General features: G+C 40.4%; 1 protein-coding gene and 1 long non-coding RNA gene across 2 annotated transcripts in view; both read left to right on the forward strand.

Annotated features, from left to right (window-relative positions):
* HS6ST2 (heparan sulfate 6-O-sulfotransferase 2) overlaps positions 1 to 18,836 on the forward strand; it is a 329,391-nt gene that overhangs the window by 58,147 nt on the left and 252,408 nt on the right. The gene's annotated exons all lie outside the window — the stretch shown is intronic.
* The window catches only part of LOC136153394 (uncharacterized), a 175,720-nt gene continuing 165,200 nt past the window's right edge, over positions 8,317 to 18,836 (forward strand). Inside the window, exon 1 of the long non-coding RNA XR_010660391.1 lies at positions 8,317 to 8,436. This is a non-coding gene — a long non-coding RNA (uncharacterized lncRNA). The remainder of the gene's footprint in view (positions 8,437 to 18,836) is intronic.

Raw genomic sequence — 18,836 nt, forward strand, 5'->3', positions numbered from 1 at the left:
TCTGATCCTGATAACGGCCATCAAAGCCTACTCTTTAAACCAGTCCTGTATGCGTGCATGCATGCTCAATCACACCACTCGTGTCTGACTCTTTGCAACCCCATGGACTGTAGCCCACCAGGCTCCTCTGTCCATGGGGATTCTCCAGGCAAGAATACTGCAGTGGGTTGCCACTTCCTCCTCCAGGGAATCTTCCCCACCCAGGGATCAAACCCTCATCTCTTGCGTCTCCTGCATTGGCAGACAGGTTCTTTACCACTGAGCCATCTGGGAAGCTGCTAGTCATGTATACATTTCCATAATTTTCATAGAGGTTGAGTGCTTGGGAGCTATGGCCCTGGAGTCAGACTGCGTGGATTCAGGTCTGAAATCATTCACTTAATAACTGTGTAACTGTGTGACCTTGGAAATGGTACTTGCCCTCTCTACATCTGTTTCTTCTTGCATCATGAGCATAATGGTAGTAATAACAATATACTGACCTCATAGGGTTGTTTTGATGATAGTTTTTTTTTTTAAGAATGTGCTCTTTAAAAAATTTTTCTTTTATGTTTGGCTGCACTGGGTGTTTGTTGCTGCACCTGGGCTTTCTCTAGGTGAACTGGGGCTACTCTCTCATTGCGGTGTGGGGGCTTCTCATTGCAGTGGCTTCTCTTGTTATTGCTCGTGGGCTCTAGAGCATGAGCTCAGTAGTTGTGGCGCATGGGCTTTAGTTGACCAGCAGCATGTGGAATCTTCCAGGACCAGGGATCGAACCCGTGTCCCCTGCATTGGCAGCCAGATTCTTAACCACTGGACTACCAGGGAGTCCCTGTTTTGAAGATTAAATGAAATGATTTTTATAAAGCACACAGCCCAGTGCCTGACACACAGTAAATTATTATTCTCTAAGTCCAAATTCATGGATCCTTTTTCATAGGAGCACTGGGTATGAGGAGTTAGTGTTGCTTATAAAACCTGAACTCTTGAAGTTAGCAGGGGAGAAATTAGAAATCTTTGTGTTGGAACTTCTCTGGTGGCCTAGCAGTTAAGACTCTATTTCCAATGCAGGTGGCACGAGTTAGATCCCTGGTTGAGGTACTAAAATTCCACATGCTGCAGCAGCGCAGCCAAATAAAGAAACATACTACAAAATAAATAAATAAATATAATCTAACCATTAAAAAAAGAAATCTTTGTGCTACCTATTGTAGTCTTTCTTTCCACTCATCACCGATTTACTTCTTCATTGGTGACTGTTCTAGCTTTCATGATAGATGTTTCTGCTTCATTTCCTCCACTCATGTAGCAGTCACACATTTGATCTTTTGATTTTTATTTTTCCAGCTGTATTGAGATATAATTGGCATAATTGACGCTGTGTAAGGTTAAGGTATACAATGTGATACTTTTATTTTCATATATATTGCACAGTGATGATCTTAATAAGGTTAGTTGACACATCCATAACCTCATAGAGTTTTCTTTTTTGTGTGTGGTGAGAGCATTTAAGATCTCTCTAAGCAACTTTCAAAGACAGTTGACCCTTGAACAACATAGGTTTGAACTGCAAGTGTCCACTTATAGGAATTATTTTTCATTAAATATTATTAGAGGATTTTCACTAAATTGTCTACAAACTGTGATTGGTTGAATCCGTGGATTCAGAACACGCATATTGAGGAACCTCGGATACATGGGGCTGACTATAAAGTTATATGTGGATTTTTAGCTTCATGGAAGATCAGGGCTCAAGTTGTTCAAGGGTCAACTGTATACAATACAGTATTGTTAACTATAGTCACCGTGCTGTTCACACCTTTAATCATGTTCTTCTTGTGTGTGTCTCCACTCAGAAGACTTCAACCTTTGACACACTCATTTCTGACCATATCCATATCTTCTGTTCTCTCCTCCTGAATCTGCTTTTGGTACCCTCAAGACTTGGGGGTCTTCATGCCCTTCCCTTTTCACTTAGTATAGAAGTTTCTCCCTGCTTTTAGTTGCCCCCTCATTATGGGTTAAGCACTCAAAAAATTGGTGAAATAAACCCTGCCTAATTGCAATACATCTTCACAGATGAGATTCTTCTAAGCTTCTTTGGTGGTTTAGTCACTAAGTCATGTCTGACTCTTGCGACCCCATGGACTGTAGCCCACCAGGCTCCTCTGTCCATGGGATCTCCCAGGCAAGAATACTGGAGTGGATTGCCATTTCCTTCTCCAGGGGATCTTCCTGACCCAGGGATCTAACCCAGGTTTCCTGCATTGCAGGCCAATTCTTTACCCACTGAACCACCAGGGAAGCCCGTAAACTTCTTTACTGCCTTTATTTTAATTTTGAGGTAGAGGGAGGTGGTGCTACAGCACAGAAAGCAAGTTTCCTTTAAATCTTTTGTTTTGAAATTGAGATATAATTGATATTTAACATTTATTAGTTTAAAGTGTATAGTGTAGAGATTTAATATTTGTCTATATTGCAAAATGATCATCACAGTAAGTGTAGGTCTTCTACTTGTATTTCTAGTGCCCAGAACAGAGGCTTGCACTAATAACGTGTTCGATTGATGTGTAATGGATAAAAATAAATTGAACTGATGATTGAACTGGACTCAAAAACTAAGGTTCACTCTAGCCTGAAAGTTGATTCCTCTGGTTTCAACCATGGCAGGTCTGGCTAAGTCTCCTGGAGGGAAAATCCTTTTGTTTTAACCACCTCTTTGTGGTTGAGTAGTATAGGTTTTCAGTCAAGTCCTGGGAGGGTGTCAATTTTCTGTTGTACTTACCAGGATGTTATAGGATTTCAAATAAGCTCCAAATAATATGTCTCCAGGAGTTGAGGTATAGCCACACTTCCTATACATACCGTGGTCTAAACACCTGTTACTTTTTAGAACAGGGATTCTTCTTTTTGATGCACAGGATTTCTTCACAGGGTGGCTATTAGGCATTGAGAGGGGAGCATGTCAAACCTCAGCTTGCCTTAGAAGGACTCGAGTTACAAGGTGGAATTCCTCAAGAGGTTAGCCTTGCAGTGTCAGTACACACTCTACCAGTGATTGAAGACAAGACCATAGAACTCACTGTTCTCCTGATTAGGGAGAAGAGATTGAAAGCCCCAGAAACTGGGTTTTGCATTCCAGTTTGCTAATTAAATGTAGATGTTAATTCCTTAAATGCTTGCAATTAGTAATTCTGGTGATTTGTATTGGTTTTTGTCAAGCAATCTGTTCGGGGAGCTTGAAGCAACTGGGGCATTGCTGGCTCTGGTGAAGTTTATTTAATTTCTTTTATGAGATTCTTCATCTTGGAAATGGGGTTTTCAAATATTATTTTCCCAGGCATCATTACTGATTTTCTGGGTTTTATTTCAGGAATGGGACTGGTTCAGGGTGCTAGGGAAGCATTTTGCAGTGTTCTGTATTAATGTTGTAATATCCAAAAAAATTGGCTGATTGTATGTGGTGTCTGAGATGTGGTACCTTATTGAAAATGTTCCAGATTTTGACAACATGAAGGGTTTATGATCCTTGATTTATATTTCAAATGATTTTATTTTCTTTCAATTAATATTTCATGCAATCTTTGAGATTCTATTTTGCTTTCTAGTGTCATTTCAATGCATTTCATTGGCATTTGCTATCGTTCACCATCTTTGCGAGCATTAAAAAAAAAAGCAAATACCTTCTTTGTAGCCTGGAATCTCTCTTCATTTTAAAATTGAACATGAGCCTTGGTAGCAGCAGTTATTTTACAGCTGCTTATTACTTGGAGGAATATATCTTGCTAGTGGGTTTTTGAAAAAAATCCTATCCTCCCAAATGACTCTTTCCCGCCACTTTTAAAAAGTATTCTTACTCCTGTGGTTTCATTCTCTTGGAATGTTATTCAATTCCATCTTCTACTTGATCTTCAAGGCCACGGCCTCTAAGAAGCCTCTCTGACCTTTCCTCCTTCCATATTTGAAATGGATGGCTTTGTCACTACATATGGGTACCATGGGGCTTCCTCACGGCCTCTCTTACCATCCTTGCTAAGGTGCCAGTGAGCTCCTGGACATCATTGCCGTTGGACTGGCGGGGACTTGAGAAAAGCCAGTATGTGGATTAGATCTGATCCCAGCAGTGACTTGCACAGTGCCCGGCACATGCATGTTTATTGCATGAACAACCTTTATTATATCGAGCTGATCCTTTTGGAAAGCACTGCTTAAATCAAATGGACTGTGTGAAATAAGATCTGACCATCAGTAGATAGAGCTGAAGGGTTAGAGGACTTAATTTTAGCCTCAGACATGCTACTGATTAATACTGTGACCTTCAGTTATTTCACTTTCCTGAGTCAGTTTCATCATTTTGTGCATTATACGTGTTAATAATACTCAATGTAGATAATTCAAAAGGTTGCTGTGAGGATTAAAAGTTAAGTTCAGCTCAGTTCAGTCACTCAGTCATGTCCGACTCTTTGCGACCCCATGAACCGCAGCACATCAGGCCTCCCTGTCCATCACCAACTCCCAGAGTTTACCCAAACTCATGTCCATTGAGTTAGTGATGTTATCTCACCATCTCATCCTCTGTCTTCCCCTTCTCCTCCTGCCTGCAATCTTTCCCAACATCAGGGACTTTTCAAATGAGTCAGCTCTTCTCATCAGGTGGCCAAAATATTGGAGTTTCAGCTTCAACATCAGTCCATCCAGTGAATATTCGGGACTGATCTCCTTTAGGATGGACTGGTTGGATCTCCTTGCAGTTCAAGGGACTCTCAAGAGTCTTCTCCAACACCACAGGTCAAAAGCATCAATTCTTTGGTGCTCAGCTTTCTTTATGGTCTGCATATTTCATGGCCACAGTCATGATCTACAGTGATTTTGGAGCCCCAAAAACTAAATTAAAAGAGGATTGAAAGAGTGAATATGTAAAAACCTTTTAGAAACTGGAAGTGTATATACACGTAGTAAATCTCCATTTTGAGAGCCTCATTTTTCTTCATCTGTAAAAGATATTAATATCTACCATCCTTATTGGGTTATTGTGAGGATTAAGTAAGATAACATGAGATAACGTGTATGGACGTGTTTACCATATAGTAGGTGTTTAATCAGTGTTGCCTGGATGTGAATTCTCTTCTGTGGACAGTCCTGATGTGGGGCTTTCTCTGCTCTTGTAGAATGTGTGTGGAAGTCAGGCTGCTTGTGTCTTGAATTAGACAACTTTTTTTCAGCCCTGCTAGCTCCAACTTCCTACTTGAAATGGATACATTTTATAAAACACACAGTAGTTAAATTTGCTAGCAAATATTTCCAGGTCTTTGAATGGCAGCCAATAAGAAAGGCTAAATGTTATTATTTTCAGAATTCATGTCCTTGATGTGGCGGAAATATCATATTTACTTGCACATATTCCCACCTCGGATTTTGAGTAGAAAACAAAGATAACTGTTTTCCCCTCTGAATTTCCCGGTGGAAGGTGTTATTTTCTATTGAAACAATGAGGGCAGCTGCCAGCAAAGGAGGGTGATTTTCCTTTGCCGAGGTAAACCAAGGGTTAAAATGACAGCGTGGAATAGTCAGGCCGTTGCCTTGGGCTGGAACTTGAGCAGATTCCTTGCAATCACTCACTGCTCTGCCCCCTCCAGCTGTCTCTCACCTCTCCGCCACCATAAGAGGGTAGGTGTTCCTTCAGGACGATTCACTGCTTCTCTCCTTCTGTCCCTGTGTTTTCCACCCACATTTCCTTCCAAGAACCTCTCCACCTTATGGTTGATGTTTCTTTCCGGAGACCAAAGGCAATCAAATCTTAAAACTAAAATTCAGTGGATAAACAACAAGGTCCTACTGTATAGCACAGGAAACTAAACTCCATATCCTATGATATGCCATAATGGAAAAGAATATGACAAAGAATGTATGCGTGTGTGTGTATTACTAAATCACTTTGCTCTATAGCAGAAATTAACACTTGTTAATTGTAAATTGTTGATTGTAGTTACTACTGCAATTAAAGAAAAAATTCACAAGGAAAGGCAACCCTAAATGTAACCCCCTCCATGCTGATTACTTGAAAAATAAGCTGTTATTCTGTCTTCAGATAACAAATAACCTCATTTAATGGTTTTCCACTAAAAGAACTGTTAAAAGAGAAAGGAATGTCTGGAGATCCAGATTCCAGTGAACATAGCACCCGATGCCTGTGGCACTCTGGATGGGTCTCAGTTCTTCAGTAAACGGGGACTGGTATCTCAAAGGTTAATGAAGTTTGCCTAAGGTGGCAGTGGATTAGGCCTTCCATTCTCACATAAATTACCCATCCTCCAGTCCCCTTTGTCCCTTGACATTTTCACCACAAAGGAGCTAGGGGTGCTCAGAGGATTACCTAAGCAAGCCCATATTTATCACAGGATGGGATTATTTGCCTGCATTTTGGGAAGGAGGTATTTCAGGATTTTCTCATTACTGAAGCCCCTTATTGTGGGAACTGTGCTGCTTTTTAAATCCCCTGTATTGAAATGATCAACTAGTAAAACTTTCAGTTATAGCATGTTTTCCGAAGAAGTTGAGAGTTTTCTTTTAATGACTCTATCTTTGAATTTTGAACTTCACATCCTTTTGGAGACCCCGAGGCACTACTTTTGTGGGCCAACAGGAAACAGTGTTAGTGTAAAACCAAGTGGCCCTTGCTCGTGCTCTGCCCACCCCCCACCTCCACTGACTTTTGTGATCTTAAAAGTGTGCTGAATGTTGAAATAAAACATCCACTTCTCATCTAAGCCTTGGACTGTAGACTTTGACCTTAAGGGTGTTTTTGTACAGATATATTACAGCCCCATTTCTATCAGCCAAAGAAAATGAATCCATTCAAGGTCTCCTCTGCCATCCATCAGTGGCCTCCAAGAGGAGCTTTCCAGAAAGATCTGTGTAAATTGCAAGCTAACCAGTTACCTAGTCCTTTATAAAAATCTCAGACATCTTGGATGCTGCTGACACAAATGGACAGAGAGAGGAAGCAGGTGGCTGGGTTCATTGCTTTTTTCACATACCAGCCTGTTACCCTGTACAGATGGGGGACTTTGGGACTGCTCATGACCTCTCAAATAGGGTTGGGCACGTAGACACCAGGGCTCCATGCCAGAGAGCTAATCTCTAACTTAGGATCCTCAGACCCTTTAAATCATGAACTTGAACTTTGAACTGAAGGGAGCTTGAAATACAAGCTCCATTCTTAAAATCAGTTGAACTTTTCCTCCACTCTCTACTTCTCCTAGGGACACATTAGCAACCTGTAGTCCTGATATTACTGACAAGATGGCAACACATGCCACCCACTGGGACCATATTCTACAACCTGGACTCCCCACGCCCAACACCTGCCCTCTGCCCCAGGCTTTGGCACTCTGTGAACTTTCATGGCTTTGTTTGTGAATCATGCTTCTTGTTAAGAGAGTAGCCAACAGCTTTCTTGTTGCTAGGAAGTGGATTTCATTTCCTCTCCTCCTGCACTTCCACTTTGTGAATCGTGGCCCTCTCAGGGGTGGCAGAGGTGCAGACAATGTTCCTGACTCTCTGCTACCCACCTTCTGCCATGGGTGTTTCCCTTCTGTAAGAGGCGATGGTGGGAGAGCCTCTCCCACATGGTGAACAGCCAGAAAAGTCCAGGGAAGCCTTTGACAGTCACCGTGGCCCAGATGTTGTGCTGGACGAAGACTGAGTGGGGATTTGGGTTTTCCATTCTCACATAGCCAGTTCGAGGGGGTGGAAGCACAAGGTGTTGCAAAGAGTTGGACACAATTGAGCAACTTTCACTCACTCCCACTATAAGCATGGATGGGGTTCAGAGGACTCCTGAGTGGAGCAGTTGTCCTCTCTTCAGTAGCACTGGGGAGAGGATTTGCTCTGAACCTTGAAAGAGAGAGTTCCCATCAGCACCTCCAGGAGGATCTGGCATCCCTGGCAGTGTGTGTGGAGGTTTTTCACCATGACCTGTCTCTTCGTCTTCTCTTGCACCTTAAGGAAGGTGTTTCACAATTGAAATAAAGTTGTATTGATGGTTCTGCTCATCGATTCAGATCTTTCCTTTTTTGCAGGGGCAGCTCTAGGATAAATTCTTCCTGCCAGTTTTTATGGATCACTTGTTTGTCTAAAAGTTCACATGGAGAATTCCCAAGATCCGAGCAAGAATTCTGGGCAAGTGCCGTCTTGGATTTAGGGCAGTTCTGCAGCTTCAGGGTTATTGATAAACCAGGCAGAGGGCAGTGTGCAAAGCTTATGGCTGCTTGGGGGAGAAACCTGGTGTGCAGGAGCTACCCTTAGGGAGTAGGAGGGAGCTGTAGAAAGCTGTCGAGTGTATAAAGATGATGTCTCATCACTCGGGTGGACAATTTGCTGTTAGGTCAGTGAAGCTGTGGATTCACGTTGTGGGAGCCTGATTGAGGGCTACTCAAAATTTAACCCTCGATCCAGGTCAGTTTTTTCCTTTCTGAGTTCTGTAACCAAATTCTTATTCTTGATTATTAAGCAGACTGACACTTCTGTTCTTAACCAGTTCATATGTTTGCTTAACCGATGGCTGCACACTGTCATTAAAGCTATTCTTTCATTCTGTCACTCTTATTCAATCAACAAGTGTGTTTTGAAATCATGTCTGTGCTGGGCCTATAGTGTCCATAAGTACGAATGGATGCTCCAGGCAGATGCAGTTTAATGAAGTTTGCCACTAAGGTTTCTGTTTCTCTAGTATTTAATATCTTTTCATAACCAGAGGTCTGATGGCAAGGAGAAATTAATGGGAATGAGAGCTTTGGAATAATACAATATTTAAATGCATGAGCGAGGACCCAGAATCTCTTCTTATTGCTACCCATGGAATAACTTAGTTTCTTGTCTTCTCCGGGGGAAATTTAAGAGGATAAGCAGGGATAGAAAGGGCAGCAAGCGTATGTCATCAATACCATAGAAAGAGTGATCTGGAGCATCCTGTTCTGGTCATGAAGTTTTGTGGCAGCAGCAAGACAGCAAAACAGAGGCATTGGTACCTTGTATAGACTGGTCCCCGAATACCCGGTCACAAAATGGCCATGTTACACATTTCACTGCTTACCAGCTTCTGCTTCCTTTCTAATTTTTTTTTTTAATCTCTGAGATGTTTGATTTTCCTTTATGCAATTTGGAGAGATTGCAGGAGGTGATGCGCTAGGTTCGAAAGTGGCTTGCTCTTCACACGAGTCAGCTGTGAACTCAGTTGTGCGTGGCCTTTACTCCTGAGGACTCACTGAAGGAAGAGCTGGGCCTCTGCAGAACTTTGATCAGCTTGTCCAGAAAGAGAGCATTTTATTGTTTCATGGCTATTTTTTTTTGTTCAAAGTATCTGTGTTGTAAAGTGTCTTTATATAATGTATTTCTGGAATAATCTCACAATGATTAATTTTTTTCCTTACTTTCAAAAACACAGCCATCTTGGTAGCTTCTGTCTTGGTCCATTCGGGTTTCCATAACAAAACACTAGAGACATTCATTTATCACATTTCTGGAGTCTAGGGAGTGTTAACTTGTGTGTGTGTGTGTGTGTGTGTATGTGCACTCACACACACACGCACATACTCAGTCATGTCTGACTATTTGCGATTGCATGGACCCATCAGGTTTCCTCTATCCATGGAATTCTCCAGGCAAGAATACTGAAGTGGGTTGCCATGTGCTCCCCCAGGGGATCTTCCCAACCCAGGGGTTTGAAACCGCCTATCCTGCATCTCCTGCATTGGGTACTGGTAAATTCGGTGTGTGGTGAGACTTCCTTTTTGGTTCATAGATTGCCATATTCTCTTTGTGTTCTTGCATGCCAAAGGGGTCTCTCTGAGGTCTATAAAAGGGCACTAATTCCATTTTTGAGGGCTCCATCCTCATGAGCTAATCACCTCCCAAGGATGTCACCTCCAAATACTATCACGTTGGGAGTTAGGATGTCACATATGAATTTGTGGGGGGAGAGGACATTCAGTCTTTAGCAGCTTCTTGTGAACTTTTTGTGGTTGCAAATATTCAACTATTTTAAATAATAAAATCTACAGAGTTCATATGATCATATTAAGGGATTCTGTTCAATTACAAGATTTGTTATGTTTTCAAAATATTAATACCACTGAGGCACTTGATTTCTTTTGGTACTACCAAAGCCCATGGGTTTTCTAATTCTGCCACTAATTAGCTGAGATCTTGGGTAAGTCACTTCCCCTCTCTCCCCACTCAGTGTCCTGATCTGTAAAAATGAGGGGTTTCTTAGTCTCCTCTAAGTCCCTCACCAGCTTTAACATTTTAAATTTAAAAAAGCCCATAGAAGACAGGCTAGTCTTTGGAATCTTTTCCACATTGGCAGTTAAAACAAATGGAGAGGTAGCTGAAAGACTGACTTTAAAATCTAGTACAAGGACTTTACCTTTATGAGATTTTAAGCTGATTTCTTGATTAAGACTATGATCTATTCCTCGTTCTCTGTGCCAGTAAAGGACAACTAACTGATATGGGTCGTTTGAAGGTCTTTCCCACCCCCACTCCCACCGCCTGTAGTTGTAGGCTCTGTGACTCAGAGTGATATTGGAATGTATTCATATCTTTGCATAAAAAACTAATCATGGTGAGAGGTGCCCCCTAGAAAGGTGATGGGAGGCAAGGGAAGAGAGTGGCCAGGGTGGAAGGGGCATCTTCATGCTTTTGGCAACTTAAGTAATATTAAGTTCCCCAAGAGTTTATCATACTTTGGAGGAATGATTTTAAAATTTATAAGACACTGCTGTACAACTATAAAGCGACTTTTCATTCATTTGCTAATTATATTGTCAATAATTGATTTCTGAGACCCTTAAGATGGCATCCTTTAGTGGGGATTCCACTCAGGACTCCAAGTTCTAGACTAGTGAATGCTCCATGGATAATATTGCCATGAATATGATCTCTTTTCTGGTAGAGATTGTTCTCCTGAGATGCCAGATCTCAATCCTGAGGAATCAGAGCACCTTTTGGAGTTATATTGCGGAGCTGAGGACATGCTTGTCCACGTTGATTAAACTGATGTATTTCTTCTGCTTCCTAAGTGACTGGTTTATAAATGGCATGTGGGATCTTAGTTTCCTGACCAAGGATTGAACCCACATCCTCTGCCTTGGAAGATGGATTCTTAACCACTGGGCCACCAGGGAAGTCCCCTCCATTTTCTCAGTAGGAACTTGAATATTTTCTTGAAAACACTTGTAGATCACGCTTTTATTACTACAACTACGGTTATCAGAAGTGCTTATTGAATGAATGGTAAACTGAACATCATAAAAGAATAAGGAAGGGAAAGCTACTTAACTGATGGTTTGGGGAAAACTGGTTATCAAATAAATAAACACAGGCTCCTAACCTGATGTATTATATGAAAATAGATTCCAAATGGCATGTGATTCAATTATTAAAGAATAACTTATTTTAAAAAATCAAATCACAGGGGAAAAAAAACAGCTGAAAATTCTTGTGCCAGGTTGTGTGCTAACATGAAGTAGCTTCTTTAGTCACCACATCAAACCTATGCAAATCTGTCCAAGAGGAATTTTTGCAATGATGGAAATGTTCTACAATAACTCCAGGAGCCACTAGCACATGTGAATATTAAGCACTTGAAATATTTTCTAGTGTAATCAAAAAGCTAATGTTTTAATTCTGTTTGTGATTGATTAAAATGTCAGTAGCCAGGTATGAGTACTTTTATTATTCTCACTTTACATATAAAGAAGCCATGGCTTGTAGAGGCTAAATAATTTTCTCAAGATCATAGAGCTGGCAGATGACAGAGCAGAGATTTGCTTCTGAGGCCAGTGGCCTTATCTCTTTGCTATTATATGGCTATCACTTAGAGGGTGCCCCTCCTGTTGTGTCCCAATTTGTGAAGAAACACCTCCAGTACACTTGCAGTTAACCAGGCAAAGAAAGAAAGTGATAAGTGCTCGATAAAGGACAATAGTCATTAAAACAGAACGAACCTGGTCCCCAAATAGTATTATGGCTCATGGAATAGAAGAAAATATATATAGATTTGAAAATAGATAAAACTGAATCATGTAATTGAAATTTGCTAAGTGATCAGAATTAGTGTTCTCACCAAAAAAGAAAAAGAGAAAAATATGTGAGGTGGTGGATGTGCTAATTAACTAGGAGAGAGGATTCTTTTTAATAATATATACATATACCAAATCCTCATGATATAAACATTAAATATCTTACAGTATTGTCAATTTACTCTCAATAAATCTCAAAGGAATTTAAAAAGGGAAAAAAGAAAATAGATGTTTGTGTTTTATATTTATATTCATATATGTATATAAATTGAATGCACGGTAAACTGGACATCATAAAAGAATAAGGAAGGGAAAAGCTACTTAACTAATGGTTTGGGGAAAACTGGTTATCAAATAAATAAGCACAGGCTCCTAACCTGATATATTATATGAAAATAGATTCCAAATGGCATGTGATTCAATTATTAAAGAATAATTTATTTAAAAAAATCAAATCACAGGGAAAAAACAGCTGAAAATTCATTTAAGAAACCATCTGTTATGTGGTAAGTTCTGAAAAAACCTTGAAGGAAAAAAAATACAGAAAGGCTTATGAATAATAAAAATAGAATAAAAAGGAAAACAGATTTGGGGAATATATGCAACAAATAAGACAGAAAAAGGTACTAATTAGATTTTCAGTAATAAAAACCTTAAGACACTCAGGTAAGTTAATGGAAAAGAATATGAACAGACAATCAACACATCAAGGGATGCAACTAGTGAATAAAACTTATGGGGAGCAGTTGAAATGCGGCTTTTCAAAGAGGTACTAGTTAAGTGATAACAAGGCAGCATCTTATATCTTTTGAAATTGCAAAAATTTAAGAAAATAATTCTCTGTTGGAGGGAAGGTGGTAAAACTGATGTATTTATGATGTTGCTTGTGATAGTCCAAGTTATTCTGATATAGAAAGCATTTTTGATAAAACAATCAAGAATCATCAAAATGTTTATTCTCTTTGACTTAATGATGCCCTCCTGAAAATGTTTCTGAAGAAAAAAATCCCTAAGGAAAAATTTACCTACTTCCACCACTAAATCTTTAGAGTGAAAAAAAAGTCTACATATTGAATTTGTGAAGATTAAAAATTATAGTATTAGTCCTAATAAGGAAAGAAAGGGAAGCAATAGAAAATATCCAGTCATTGGTGGAGATGGTTTAGTAAATTATAATACATATATTCTATGGAATATTATGCAGCTTTAAAAATGGTAATTGTGGCCACTATGTAGCAATATGGAAAATGGTCACAGTGGCAAATGAAAAACAGTTGGATGCAGGGCTTGCCTGGTGGCTCAGACAGTAAAGAATATGCCTGCAATGCAGGACACCTGGGTTCAATCCCTGAGTCGGGAAGATCCCCTGGAGGAGCAAATGGCAGTCTACTCCAGTATTCTTGCCTGGAGAATCCCATGGACAGAGGAGCCTGGCAGGTTACAGTCTTTGGGGTCACAAAGAGTTGGACATGACTGAGTGACTAACACTTACACTTTCTTAAGTAATATTTCACCTGTGTCCAAAGATATACATGCATATGGACCTGGACTACAAAGGAACTCAGGGAAATGAAAACAATCACTCATTCATGTTTGATTCTTTGTGATGCCATGGACTGTAACCCACCAGGCTCCTCTGTCCTCCACTATGTCCTGAAGTTTGTTCAAATTCATGTCCATTGAGTCAGTGATGCCTTCCAACCATCTCATCCTCAGGGTCTTTTCCGATGAGTCAGTTCTTCACATCAGGTGGCCAAAGTATTGGAGCTTCAGCATCAGTCATTCCAATGAATATTCAGGATTGATTTCCTTTAGGATTGACTGATTTGATCTCTTTAGAGCTGAAGGGACTCTCAAGAATCATCTCCAACACCACAGTTCAAAAGCATCAATACTTCAGCAGTCAGCCTTCTTTATGGTCCAACTCTCACATCCATACATGACTACTGGAAAAGCCATAGTTTTGACTATATGGACCTTTTTCAACACATGTCCTATTTAGCAATGAAATAAAAATATAGAAATGAAAACACGAAAGACAGTTGCAGACATGAATTACATTCGTCAAGCACTGATGCTTATTGGAAGCTGCCCCTCTCCCCTCTTTGCCCTCAGACTCCTTGTTTAGTTGAGCAGCAAGTGATTGGAATCATCTGACCTTCATTGGAACACAGTCAGTAGAAGAAAATACTGCTTTATGCAAAGAGATTTATTCTGTGATGGTTGGCAGGAGAAAGGATGTACAAAGACTGTGTGGGCAGACTCAGCAGAGGTAGTGGGAATGAAAGAGGAGGCCATCTGGTAAAATGTGCTGTGGCAAATTAAACTGCAGATTATGAACATGAAATACCAGAAGAAAATCCAAATGCAGTAGACTTGGAAAAAGCCCAACTGAAGCACTATAAAACACATCAACTACAGACTGACAATATGCCGTTCATAAGCTCAGATATGCCCATTACAAAGGAGAACATCATTCAAGCCAGATTTTGCAGACCACATTCTATGTGGATTTCCCTTATGGGAAAAAAAATCAACAAACTATCCCCTGCTGCACACACAAAGATGCCTTAGACAGAGCTACTGTTTCAGTGAATATGGTAAATACAGAATTAATAGGAATGCTTTGGGTTTGATTTGTGAGTCGCCTTCGTCGGTGAACTCTTGACACCCTGGCCAGACAACCAGACGTGTATGTGGTTTCCTTCCCACCCTCCCTCCACCCCTTCCATCCTCCCTTCCTTCTCCTGTGACCCTCACCTTTTCTGTCCTCCTTTTCCTAAGCAGTTCTAGTCCCTGCCCTTTAGTGTGGACTTGATGACTTCTGCTTTTTCCCACCTTTCGTACTTTGACTGCTTCCTCTTAGAGCACTGATAAATTTGTCACGATTCTTGTCTGCATAGAGTTCTTGCTGGTATTTCAAGCCTCTTTATGGCAGCTCTGTGTGCTTTCAAAGACATCATGATTCTGCTGTGGCTTTGGAGCTGGTTTGGTTTTCTTCCCATGGCGATAGCTCCAGGTGATGGCTTGATTGAGGAGGAGCCCAAAACCAGTGGATGTGTTTGAAAGGCTGTCATTGGGAAGAGGGACTTGGATATTTTCCCATGTGGCTAGAAAGAACACAACAAACCCCTATGGGAAGTGAATTTCAGTTCTGTAAAAGGAAGCACCTTCTAATAACGCAGGTCAGAGACAGTATGGGTTATTTCCTGGGCTGACATGTCTGGGTGTAGAATTTGTTCATCATACAAAGGCACCTGACTGAGGAAGTGAGTGACAGATGAAATGCAGCCCTGCTTTGCTCACTGATTTTGCTCTGGGTTTTGGAACGGGGCCACGTGAGCCGGGAGGAAGGGATGCCTGGAAAGGGCATCTTTGAGGCTTCCACATAGAGGTGCCGTATGTGCGAAGGGTGGCCCCAGTGCCCCCGGAGGAGAGTGCCTGCTCTCCAGATCAGTTGTTAGAGAGCAAGGGAGAGAATGGCTCAGCTTATCCACTAGAGGAAGTGCTTGCTTTCCCCATCATCTCCACATTTCCAGATGCGCTTTGACTCTACTGCACTAAGGAACAATCCCCTTCTTTTACCTTGTCTGTGGCCATCTTGCATCTTCTCACCTCACATAGGCGAAAAACATCCACAATTAAGACTTTCACCTTCTGGATATGGATAGGTGCCATTACACACAGTGCTGAGTTCACCTCTCATTTCAGAGAATATGCCTTCTCTCTTTTTTGTTAGTGAAGATCAGCACCCCATTCTGGCCCACCACCAAGTGCTTTGTGATGACTGCAGGAGATAACACAGACAGAATGCACTTTGAAAACTGGGAAGAGATGTCATTACTAGCCTTGTTAAACAAGACTGTGTAACATTAGGTAATCAACAGGTGTGGAGCTCCAGTCATTTTGGTACCTTTAGTGGTGACAAGTGAGGCTTGCTTCGCCATCAAGAATTCCCTGACCACTGGGTTCATAGCTGAGTTTCTATTTATTGTCCCCCATGCAGGGCTGACATCCACACCATCATCTAGCTCTCAGGGTAGAGTATTTGGTAGTTTAGTCATCCTTTCGTGTGTACATTTTGTTTTCCCCCAATAGACCACAAACTCCTGGCGCTGGGTGCCATGCCATATACTCTCTTGGAATTCCCAGGAGGGCATCATATAATGAATGCTTTGTGAGTTGAACTGAATTCATTCTTTCTATTTACTTCTCTCCCTCCCTTCAAGAAATATTTTTGATCAACTGTACTCCAATACAAAATAAAAAGTTTTAAAAGATAAAATAATCAAATATTGAGGAATTTAAAAAAAGAAATGTTTTTGGAGTATCTATGGGGTTTCAGTCATCGTTGCAATGAACAAAACAGACAAGTCCCTACCTTCATGGAGCTTTCTATTCTTGTCCAGATCTGCCTTTTACTAGCTGTGTGTGGCCTCAACACCGCTTCTGTCTCTGGGACTGTGTGCCTTCCTGTGCACACTAAAGGTTTCCGTCTTTCCTTCTTGTTTTTTCTTCAGCTGTCTTCTCCACCTTTATTTGCTGTCTTGGTCAGGTCTTTATTTTCCCACAATTCAAAATCTTGAGTAATGGAAGGAAAATAGCAAGGATCGCCCTTTTTAAAATGACTCATCTTGGAGTATTTCTATAGCTCGATTTGCCTAGATCATTCTTTTCATTTTTTCTGTTGTAGATTTTTTTAGCCCAAAGATAGTCCCTATTTTATTTCTGCCTTTAGTGCCCAGCTCACAATGCACTTTTACTTCGTTTTTCATATATTACTTTGGATGTTCTCCCATTACAGCATCAACCTTCTTTTGTTCATTTCCTTTAGTCTTCTGTCCTGAGAGCAGCTCCCAGAATTATAGCCTTGGATTCCTGAGCTGCAGGAGATTGCTTGTTTAACCAAGATCAATCCTCAGGAGAAAATTGGGTCTTTTTTCTCTTATAATTTTATTTGTTTAAATCTTGACTGCTTATAGTAAATATCCTCTCAAAGATAATTTCATTTCCAAATAATTTGGTATCTGATTTGATGCAGCTTGAGTGTTTATTTTGGGATATCGTTTTTCTTTTGTAATGAGTTTCCCCCAATAGCTTTGTGTAATGTTGTCACATCTTCTTTTTGCCTGGCTACCGGCAGATTGTGGTTAGCTTTTCTGGAGTAATATTAGTTTGCTAATAGTAATTAGCTCTCAAGAAGCTTCTTTGTTGGTTTTCACCAAAAGAAAAATCTAAAATAAAGGTGATTTATTTTAAAAAGTCTTAAGGAAATAAGATACATTTACTCCTATATGATTTTTATAGTGTTTGCAATCCAGTGATCATTTTCACATTATTTAAGCTTCATTTCAAGATCCTAAGGTAGATTTATAATAGCATATTGTCTAAGTCAGGCAACTAAATGTATTCTTTTAGGAATGTATACTAATTCAGGTTTATTTTTTTAAATGGGGTTGGTCTAGGGAGATGAAGGTTCTATTTTTGATTCATAATTTCACACATGTCAAGTTTGAATTTACATGAGAACTCTAATAATGGCCTGTCTTTGGTTGTTGTTTCCAAGACACTATGAGCATTGTAATTAGCGATAAGGAAAGCACTGACCAGCTTAGGGAACCACATATTAGTTGCCTGGCATGAAAAGGAAATACTTCGTTTCAGAAAGTCACTTTTCTTCTTAAGCACGGAATAGTAAAAGTCACTTTAAACTGCTTCAAATGAATTCCATATGGCAACTGGGATGAGTTTCAACATTTGGACCATGTAAATTTGAGGCACCTGGGAGAAGAGAGTTGATACCAGTCCAGCAACTTCACAAATTTCTATTTAATAAATCACTGGGAACTGCTTGTTATTATTGTTATTAAAATCAGTTGTTTCATTTCAGTACATCAATAGAAGGTCACCTTCCTCTGTGTCTTCATAGGGTAAAGGGGGTGAGGGAGCTCTCTGGGGTCTCTTTTGAGGGCACTAATCCTACTGATGCGGGTTCCACCCTCATGATCTCATCACATCCCAAAGGCCCCACCTCTGAATACCATCACATGGGTGATTGGATTTCAATAGGAATCTCGAGGGGACAAAAACAGTCAGTCTGTGGCAGTTTTACTTCCAGAGTCATGGGTCTGGAAATGTTACACACACGTTAATGCTTTTGCACTGATTTAATTTTATTTTGCCTATTGGAGCAGGGATTCTCAATTTCATAGGTGAAGGTATGGATTTACTCAAGACTCCACTGTTTGTTAAGAGACAGAAACTGGGACCGGAAGCCCAGATTTTCTTTTTCCACAGCACTTGGCCATTGCAACTACTTTTTGCTGTTTCACTCACATTGACATTAATAGGTTACTACCAAAATCCTTTAAGACAAATGAGAAGTAATTAAGTTTGAGTCTTCTCAGACAAGATATCCATCTATTAGAAGATAGATGTTAGGACAATGGCAGTCTTAAAAAGAATCTCAGCAAAGAATAGTGTTGTGACTAGCGATGGAATGAAAGCTGTGAGAATTGCACAGATTCCAAAATGCTGTTGAACCAAGCTGCTGGTCCTCTTTCCGCAACTGGAGTGTAGTTGTGTGGTTTTGGGGTATTTGTTTGTCCCTCAGGAGCTCTTGAGCTCCTGTTTCAAGCCTCTCACAGTCCCAGTCCAAGGCTCACAATGCTTTACCTCTAGGGCACAATTCACAATCACAATGTAACACTTTAGAAGACTTGATGTTTGGGGGAAACAGTGGGTCTAGTTCTTGATTATTTACAGTCTGATTAT

This window comes from Muntiacus reevesi, chromosome X, assembly GCF_963930625.1.
Source record: "Muntiacus reevesi chromosome X, mMunRee1.1, whole genome shotgun sequence".
Taxonomy (NCBI): domain Eukaryota; kingdom Metazoa; phylum Chordata; class Mammalia; order Artiodactyla; family Cervidae; genus Muntiacus; species Muntiacus reevesi.